Raw genomic sequence first — 9,779 nt, forward strand, 5'->3', positions numbered from 1 at the left:
CCTAGGCTCCTGTATGCATGTACCATCCATAATTAACCTGTAGGTGTTCATAGGTGCATGTAGGTTGCCCGTGGTTCTGGTTCGATTCCTGCTGGCAGCCTGGCACTACTAGCTAGCTGCATGTTGGGTTACGTTAATTTTAAAAAACCATACAAACTTGTTGTGTCATCTGAATAATCCCCTGAAATGCCCTATCCCTCTTATTCATGCACGTAATCACGAGTTTGGTACGCGTATATCTGGACCAAGCATCAGGTTGACAGTCCATTTGTGTCAGACTTTTACCATCAAGGTGGGCAACGTACACCACGCAAATAATGACCAAGCGTGTCCCCCGTAGAATGTCCCAGATGCAGGAGGGATGGACCAGTGTTTTTTTTGTCGTTTCAAGGTTCGAGCCGAAATTGTGTATACGAGAGCCATCAACCCATGTGATTGCTTGGACCAATTTTTTCATTATTGGTTCGAGTCACGGGCAAACATTGCCACATAGGGACGAAAACTCAATGCAAAGCTGGGTTGTGAATCAGAGAGGAATCATTAAAGAGAAACAGTGAGGCCATCTCCAACGCGGCGATCCATTCCGCGCCCGTGCGTCTAGATGGGTCAACCGGACAAAACGCGGTCCAACGTGACCACGCACCGCAAATGCTGATGGCCGCGGCGTTCGGAACGACGCAAACTCGGCCCAAATCTGGGTTAGGTTTGCGTGGCCGCGGGCCGGAGGAAACCGCGGTCGTCTCCACATCGAAGAGGCCGCCCGCAGCGGCGCGGCATTGGCGCAACCGGCGCCGCTGCTGCAGCCCAAGCCGGAGTCCTCGGAAGAGGACCCCGACCTCCGCACCGCTCTGCAAATATCGGCGGCGGAGGAGGAAGCGAAGTGGCCGCAACTCCAAGCGGTCCTTCGCACCTCCACGATGGAGGAGGAGGCCCGGCAGGTGTTCGAGGACGCCGAGGCCTGGGAGTTGCTCGCCCAGGCCCGCCGGGAGGAGGCAACGACGTGGCGGCGCGAGGAGGTCAGGCTCCACCGCGAGGAGCAGATGCGCCAGGAGGCCAGGCGCCGCGCGGAGGAGGAGAGGCACCAGAAGGCCAGGCGACTCGCCTGGCAAGAGAGGGAGCAACGCCTCAGGGAGGAGGCTGATGTCTACGCACACTTCTATTCCTGTAGACAGTGTTGGGCCTCCAAGAGCAGAGGTTTGTAAAACAGTAGCAAGTTTCCCTTAAGTGAATCACCCAAGGTTTATCGAACTCAGGGAGGTAGAGGTCAAAGATATCCCTCTCAAGCAACCCTGCAATTACGATACAAGAAGTCTCTTGTGTCCCCAACACACCCAATACACTTATCAGATGTATAGGTGCACTAGTTCGGCGAAGAGATAGTAAGATGAAAGTGATATGGATGAATATGAGTGGTAATAGCAATCTGAAATAAAGATGGCAGCAAGCAAACATGTAACAGAACTTGTTGGAAACGGTGTTTCAATGCTTAGAAACAAGGCCTAGGGATCATACTTTCACTAGTGGACACTCTCAACAATGATCACATAAATAAATAAGTTCTCTTCTCTTGTGCTACTTCAAACACTCTCTTGTTAGATAACAAACACCATTCATTGTGTAGGGCTACAAGAGCTCCCTCAAGCCGGAGTAAACAAGCTCCACAACATTCGGAGTTCATATTTAAGTAACCTCTAGAGTGCATAATAGACCATTTCCATATAGACCGAGTACTAACATAGCATACACACTGTCAACAATAGCTATGAAAGGGGGAATAGATCACAACAATACTATCATAGTAATAGTTAACTCCATAATCTACAAGAGATTACAATCATAACCTATGCCAAGTACTACATGATGCACACACTGTCAACATTACATCATGGAGGAGGAATAGACTACTTTAATAACATCACTAGAGTAGCACATAGTAATAGTGATACAAAGCTCATCATATGGATCTCAATCATATAAAGCAGCTCATGAGATCATTGTATTGAGGTACATGAGAGAGAGATTAACCACATAGCTACCGGTAGAGCCCTTAGCCTCGAGGGAGAACTGCTCCCTCCTCATCATAGGAGACAGCAGCGGCGATGAAGATGGCGGTGGTGTCGATGGAGATGCCTTCCGGGGGCAATTCCCCGTCCCGCCGGCGTGCCGGAACAGAGACTTCTGTCCCCCGAAACGGAGTTTCGCGATGGCGGCGGCGTCTCTGGAGTCTTTCTGGAGTTTCGTCAATTGGTATCGGGTTTTTAGGTCGCGAGGGACTTTATAGGCGAAGAGGCGGCGTCGGAGGGGCACCGGGCGCCCTCCCCATAGGGCCGGCGCGGCCGAGGGTCCACCGCGCGGCCCCGTGGTCCAGGGGCCCCGGGCCTCCACTCCGTCTCCCCTTCGGTGTTCTGGTCCGTCTCGGTGAAATAAGATGTTTGGCTTTCGTTTCGTCGAATTCCGAAAATATTGCCCGAACAGCCTTTGTGGAACCAAAAACAGCAGAAAACAGGAACTGGCACTGTGGCATCTTGTTAATAGGTTAGTTCCGGAAAATGCATGAAAATGATATAAAGTATGAATAAAACATGTAGGTATTGTCATAAAACTAGCATGGAACATAAGAAATTATAGATACGTTGGAGACGTATCAAGCATCCCCAAGCTTAGTTCCTACTCGCCCTCGAGTAGGTAAACGATAACAAGGATAATTTCTTAAGTGACATGCTACCAACAAGATCTTGATCAATACTATTGTAAAGCATATGAGATGAATGAAGTGATTCAAAGCAATGGTAAAGATAATGATTAAACAACTGAATCATATAGCAAAGACTTTTCATGAATAGTACTTTCAAGACAAGCATCAATAAGTCTTGCATAAGAGTTAACTCATAAAGCAATAGATTCAAAGTAAAAGGCATTGAAGCAACACAAAGGTCCAAGGAGATATATCGCATTTGATATCTCGTTTTTGATAAATCTCAACTTAGGACATCCATACCGGGACAACATAGACAACAGATAATGGACTCCTCTTTAATGCATAAGCATTCAACAACAGATAATATACTCATAAGAGATTGAGGATTAATGTCCAAACTGAAACTTCCACCATGATTCATGGCTTTAGTTAGCGGCCCAATGTTCTTCTCTAACAATATGCATACTCAAACCATTTGATCATGATAAATCACCCTTATTTCAGACAAGACGAACATGCATAGCAACTCACATGATATTCAACAAAGGTGTAATAGTTGATGGCGTCCCCAGAAACATGGTTATCGCTCAACAAGCAACTTATAAGAAATAAGATACATAAGCTACATATTCAATACCACAATAGTTTTTAAGGCTATTTTCCCATGAGCTATGTATTGCAAAGACAAGGAATGAAATTTTAAAGGTAGCACTCAAGCAATTTACTTTGGAAAGGCAGAGAAATACCATGTAGTAGGTAGGTATGGTGGACACAAATGGCATAGTTTTTGGCTCAAGGATTTGGATGCACGAGAAGTATTCCCTCTCAGTACAAGGCTTTGGCTAGCAAGGTTGTTTGAAGCAAACACAAGTATGAACCGGTACAGCCAAAACTTACATAAGAACATATTGCAAGCATTATAAGACTCTACACTCGTCTCCTTGTTGTTCAAACACTTCACCGAGAAAATATCTAGACTTTAGAGAGACCAATCATGCAAACCAAATTTCAACAAGCTCTATGGTAGTTCTTCATTAATGGGTGCAAAGTACATGATGCAAGAGCTTAAACATGATCTATTTGAGCACAACAATTGCCAAGTATCAAATTATTCAAGACAATATACCAATTACCACATGAAGTATTTTCTGTTTCCAACCAAATAGCAATGAACGAAGCAGTTTCAACCTTCGCCATGAACATTAAAAGTAAAGCTAAGAACACCAGTGTTCATATGAACGAGCGGAGCGTGTCTCTCTCCCACACAAAGAATGCTATGATCCGATTTTATTCAAACAAAAACAAAAATAAAAGAATACAGACGCTCCAAGTAAAGCACATAAGATGTGATGGAATAAAAATATAGTTTCACTAGAGGTGACCTGATAAGTTGTCGATGAAGAAGGGGATGCCTTGGGCATCCCCAAGCTTAGATGCTTGAGTCTTCTTGAAATATGCAGGGATGACCAACGGGGGCATCCCCAAGCTTAGACTTTTCACTCTTATTGATCATATTATATCATCCTCCTCTCTTGATCCTTGAAAACTTCCTCCACACCAAACTCAAAACAAACTCATTAGAGGGTTAGTGCATAATCAAAAATTCACATGTTCAGAGAGGACACAATCATTCTTAACACTTCTGGAAATTACCCAAGGTTACTGAAAGTTAATGGAACAAAGAAATCCATTCAACACTGTAAAAGAGGCAATGCGAAATAAAAGGCAGAATCTGTCAAAACAGAACAGTCCGTAAAGACGAATTTTTTTGTGGCACTTAACATGCTCAGATGAAGAAGCTCAAATTGAATGACAGTTGCGTACATATTTGAGGATCACACACAAAAATTGGCAGATTTTTCTAAGTTACCTACAGAGAGTTCTACTCAAATTCGTGACAGCAAGAAATCTGTTTCTGCGCAGAAATCCAAATCTAGTATCAACCTTGACTTTACTTGGCACAACAATGCAATAAAGTAAAGATAAGGAGAGGTTGCTATAGTAGTAACAACTTCCAAGACTCAACAAAACAGTAGCAAAATAAAAAACATGGGTTATCTCCCAAGAAGTGCTTTCTTTATAGCCATTAAGATGGGCTCAGTAATTTTAATGATGCACTCGCAAGAAATAAGAGCTGAAGCAAAAGAGAGCATCAAAAAGCAAATATGAAACAAATTTAAGCCTAACCCACTTCCTATGAAAAGGAATCTTGTTCACAAATAAATTCATGAAGAACAAAGTGACAAGCATAGGAAGATAAAACTCGAGTAACTTCAAGATTCTCAACATAAAGAGGGGAAACTTAATCTTTACTATTAAATTGCAATAGGTGGTGGTTGGTGTCACAAACGGGCCAAAAAATATCTAGGCCCAAAGCGTTCCTGGAATCCCGGAATAGCTCAAAAAAAAGTTGCTAGGCCCAAGTCTGTCACATAAGAGTCCGGTGATGTTCCGCTCGATAGTACAAAGTCGTGGGCGTCCCCATCTTATCCGATGGTGTACAGAAAAAAAGTTGCTAGGCCCAAGTCTGGCACATAAGAGTCCGGTGTGATGTTCCGCTCGATAGTACAAAGTCGTGGGCGTCCCCATCTTATCCGATGGTGTACAGTACGTGAAGATTGGTGCTGCGCCGTTTTGCATTTTGATCCTGTACAAGTCCATCTTCCCGCTCCTATAGACACTGAAGTGGACGTGTTCATCTTCCTCGCTCTCTCACCTTATCCTCTCCTCTCTCATCTTCCACCCACACCGCCGCCATCCAGCCTCCCAGCAGGCTCCAGCAAGCGTTTCGCCGCTGCGTTCGTAGACGAGCCGTACCAGGCGCCGCCAACCTCGCCGAGCGCGGCCGCTTCATGCCATGCGCCGGGCCGTGCTTCGCGGCCTCCGTCCTCGACATTAACATATTTGGCGCCGCAAAACTGAGGTCCAGAGACCAAATCCGTTCCGTTTGCCCACAGACTGATTCTTAGACCTGCAATGGTGATTCTTGGACCTGAATAATAGAATTTCTTGTTCATGGTCGAAATTGTATCGCTCTTTGTTTGCTCTTCTGTCCGTCATGGTCCACATCCGATCCGATTGTATCAATCTTTGTTTGCTCTTCTGCAATGAACTTCCCTATCATTGAAAGAAGATTCGGGTATTTTTGGATCCTGATCTGCGTTGCGTATATATACTTGGAATTTTCTTCACTCTGAATTCACCATAACGTTGCGTGTGAGATGGTACAGGTATGCTGAATGGTTGATGCGGCGTAGAACGGGATAGCGAAGTACTGGTTATGTTATGCACAATAGAAGGGACTCGTTTAGTAAGAACGGATGTAGCTGAGGGACTTTCCTGCAATTGCCAATGAAGGCTGCACAGATCTCAAAGCAATTGTGGACGTCCAGGATTGGCCCGGGACACACATATATGTAGCATTGCTTTTTCGGTTCTCTTTCTCCCTCAGGCTTCCTGGCGGTGCACCTCCTGGACGAGCTACAGGAAGTAGGAAGTAGGAACGCCCCTCGGTGTGTATGTGGACATCTGCGCAAGCTGAAGCATACCGGTACCACGCTTTTCCATGTGACGGCCTCCGCGGAGGCGACTCGACGGACTAAGCGGCCAAGCCCTTGCCCCATGAAATGGCAGTTCGGCAGCCAAGGCGCTGCCCCCACACAACGGTAGCTCGGTGACCGCGGAGCTGCACCCGGCTACGCGATGGTGATAAAATCGGTGACCCGCGTGGCCGCTCGCGACGACAGCCACGACACGGCTACTACGTAACCCCTAGCGCCACTGTTAGGACGCGCAACCAGGAGTCAAGGACGCCTCCTTCCGCATCATCATGATGTGCTCTGCTCCATCCAACACCACTGCCTCCTCCCCGGGTAGCAGTCGCCTCACGGCGGTACAAGGAAGCAGTGGCAACGCATCATACAACTTCTTCCAAATTGTTGTTTTGCTTACGCGGCTCAAATCCAGCTACAAAAGGAGATTCGGATGCGATCCTGTCTGTTATTCAATTCGAGCCAAGCTTGCTTTCCGTATCAATTCAGTGGCTAAGTGTAAGGTGCAAGAGAGAAGAAAAGAGAGCAAAGCAAAAAAAAAGGAAGAACGATGTCGATGCGGCAACTTGTGTACATTGGAGTCTCCCCTGAGTCTGACCGTGCAGCTATCACGTTGCAGGTGGTGTTGGCGCGCATTTTGTGCATGAGTTCTGAATCAAGAAATGCGGCATTATGACTCGGACGGGTAAAGAAATACCATGTCCTACACTTCAATGTAAAATCAATTGCCAATTAAGCTTGACGGCATGCCAATTACGAACAACAATTAATTTTGATATACATTTTTTTCCAAGACAGTATTATAACTAGAGGCTTATTTCATTCAGGAAATACATAGGTTAATTGTAAAAGAACCATTCACAATGCACAAATTTCTAACAACTGAGAACGATCAGATTGGCACGGGCCGGCCTGCAATATGAACAAAAACATTCAAAACTATCTACGTAATATTCAAGAAAAGTAGGAGCCCGCTAGACATGCCGAAGAAACGTATAAAAAAGGGCTCGAATTTATCGATCCAAGACCAGAACTCAATTGCAAGTCCGTGTGCTCTACATGATGCATTGACAATCTTAGTAACCTTGCAAGCATATTTCTTATGTTATATGTAAATTATTTTTGCTCTTCCGCGGCAACGCGCGGGCATAGTGCTAGTATTATTAAGATGCATATAACCATGTTTCCCTCTCTCATAATAACTTTCAGTAGCATCATGAACAAACTTAACAATATAACTATCACATGAAACATTCTTATCATGAGCTACATGCATAAAATTATTACTCTCCACATAAGCATAGTCTTTACTATTAATTGTAGTGGGAGCAAATTCAATAAAATAGCTATCATTATTATTCTCATCACCATAATCATCATATATAGGAGGCATATTGTAATCATAATTAATCTTCTCCTCAATATTAGGTGGACCAAAAATATGATATTCATCATTGTAATCATCATATATAGGAGGTAAAGTATCATCAAAGTAAATTTTCTCCTCCATACTTGGGGGACTAAAAATATCATGCTCATCAAAACAAGCTTCCCCAAGCTTAGAGCTTTCTATATCGTCATGGGAAGAAACATGGATAATATTAATACTATGGCAGTTATTAACATCCTCATTTTCAGAACTAGTTTCCCAAAGATTTTCAATATCAAAAGTAGTGTGCTCTTCTAAATCATGATCACTAATGTAGGTAAAGGGCATAGGAAGATCATTGTACTCAGATTCATTATCATAATAATCATTAGGAGCAACATACTTACGGTTACCTATCGTTATCTCATACATGTGGGGATATGTTGTTACCTCTTTCTTTTTATTCCCCCTCTTCTTCTTGTTCTTCGTTCCCTTCTTCTTCTTCTCATTCTCCTCGTTCCCTTCTTTAGGAGGGAGAGGCTTGATGAGAGGCTTCTCCATATAACCTGTTTTATTTCCAGAAACAATAGAAGAAACTTGGGAGGATTCCTCCTTTTCATTAATAAGTTCAAAACACACAGCGGTCCTATCATATTTTGGCAAAGTGTCATCTTCTAAAATATTCTGTATGTAAGTATTTGTATCGAAATTATTAATGCAATAAGAAAGACACCCATGCAGGACATCATCAATATCAAGATCACTCATATGTAACAAAGAAATTTTTCTTGATAACTCTTCACACCACAAAAGTAAGTTCATCATGCTGATTAAGAAGGATTTCATCATCACAATACAAATTTGCAGCACTCATGGGGTCCGAATTATCATTGGAGGAGCATTGAAAATTAAAATGACCCACTCTATGGAAAAGTTCACAAATAAAAGGATAGAGGGCACAAACTTTTTTACCAAGATCATATAGAGCCCTAAACCACTTTCTAGTTTTTTCATTCCTATGATGGATACAATATTCATCTTCGATTTGATTAACTCCACAAGGTCTATGCATTCCACAAAAATTAACATGCTTATAAGAAATAGTATTTTCGAAGTTTGGGCATGTTTATTGCAATCATTGATAACAGTTTCATCCTTCATGCAAGCATCTTTAAAAGGTCCATGATACTTATCAAAATTCTTCCTAGGCAATTCAAAATGAGAGGCAAAAGCTTTATAAAGATTTGCAACAACTTGAGAGTCAAGACCATAAGTAGCACTCATATTTCAAATTTTATCAGTATCCATAAAAGTTTCAATGCATTCATAATCATAATTTATACCTGACTCTCTACCTTTGTCGTTCTCCCAATCTTCAGCGTTCTCCTCAATCCGATCAAGAAGGTCCCTTTTAAAATCTTCTTTGTTGCGCGTGAATGATCCAGAACAAGTAGTATCCAGCAAGGTTTTATCTTGAAAAGAAAGTCTTGCATAGAAATTATCAATGATGATATTACCAGGAAGCTCATGAATGGGGCATTCGAGCATTAAAGACTTCAACCTTCCCCATGCTTGGGCAATACTCTCTCCATCATGAGGCCAGAAATTGTATATGCGGTTTCGGTCTTTGTGAATTTCACTTGGAGGATAGAATTTAGAATAAAATAGAGGCACAATATCCTTCCAGTCAAGAGAATGCCCATCCTTCAGCAGTTCATACCAATGCGCCACTTTACCAGACAACGACATAGAGAATAATTTCTTCCTAACTTCATCCACAGAAATACATGCACACTTGAATAAGCCGCATAATTCATGTAGAAACAGTAAATGATCTCCAGGATGAACAGTTCCATCCCCTTCATAGCAGTTATCCATAACATGTTCAATAATTTTCATAGGTATTTTATATGGAATACTTTCAACAGGTGGATTTAAAATATCACAAGCATCATTCGAATCACCACATATTGGAGACAAAGCATTATCAGGGCAAAATATTTCTTCCAAAGCTGAGGAGCAAAAAAATTTATTTTTATATAAACTAGCTTCCCCAAGCTTAGACTTTTCTATAGCATTAGCAGTAATTGCGTTCATACTAATAACATAGCTACTAGCATGCAAATAAGGTTCCATAGGTTTTTTAATTTTCGCATCGCAC

Source organism: Lolium rigidum, chromosome 3 (genome assembly GCF_022539505.1).
Source record: "Lolium rigidum isolate FL_2022 chromosome 3, APGP_CSIRO_Lrig_0.1, whole genome shotgun sequence".
NCBI classification, from domain to species: Eukaryota; Viridiplantae; Streptophyta; class Magnoliopsida; order Poales; family Poaceae; genus Lolium; species Lolium rigidum.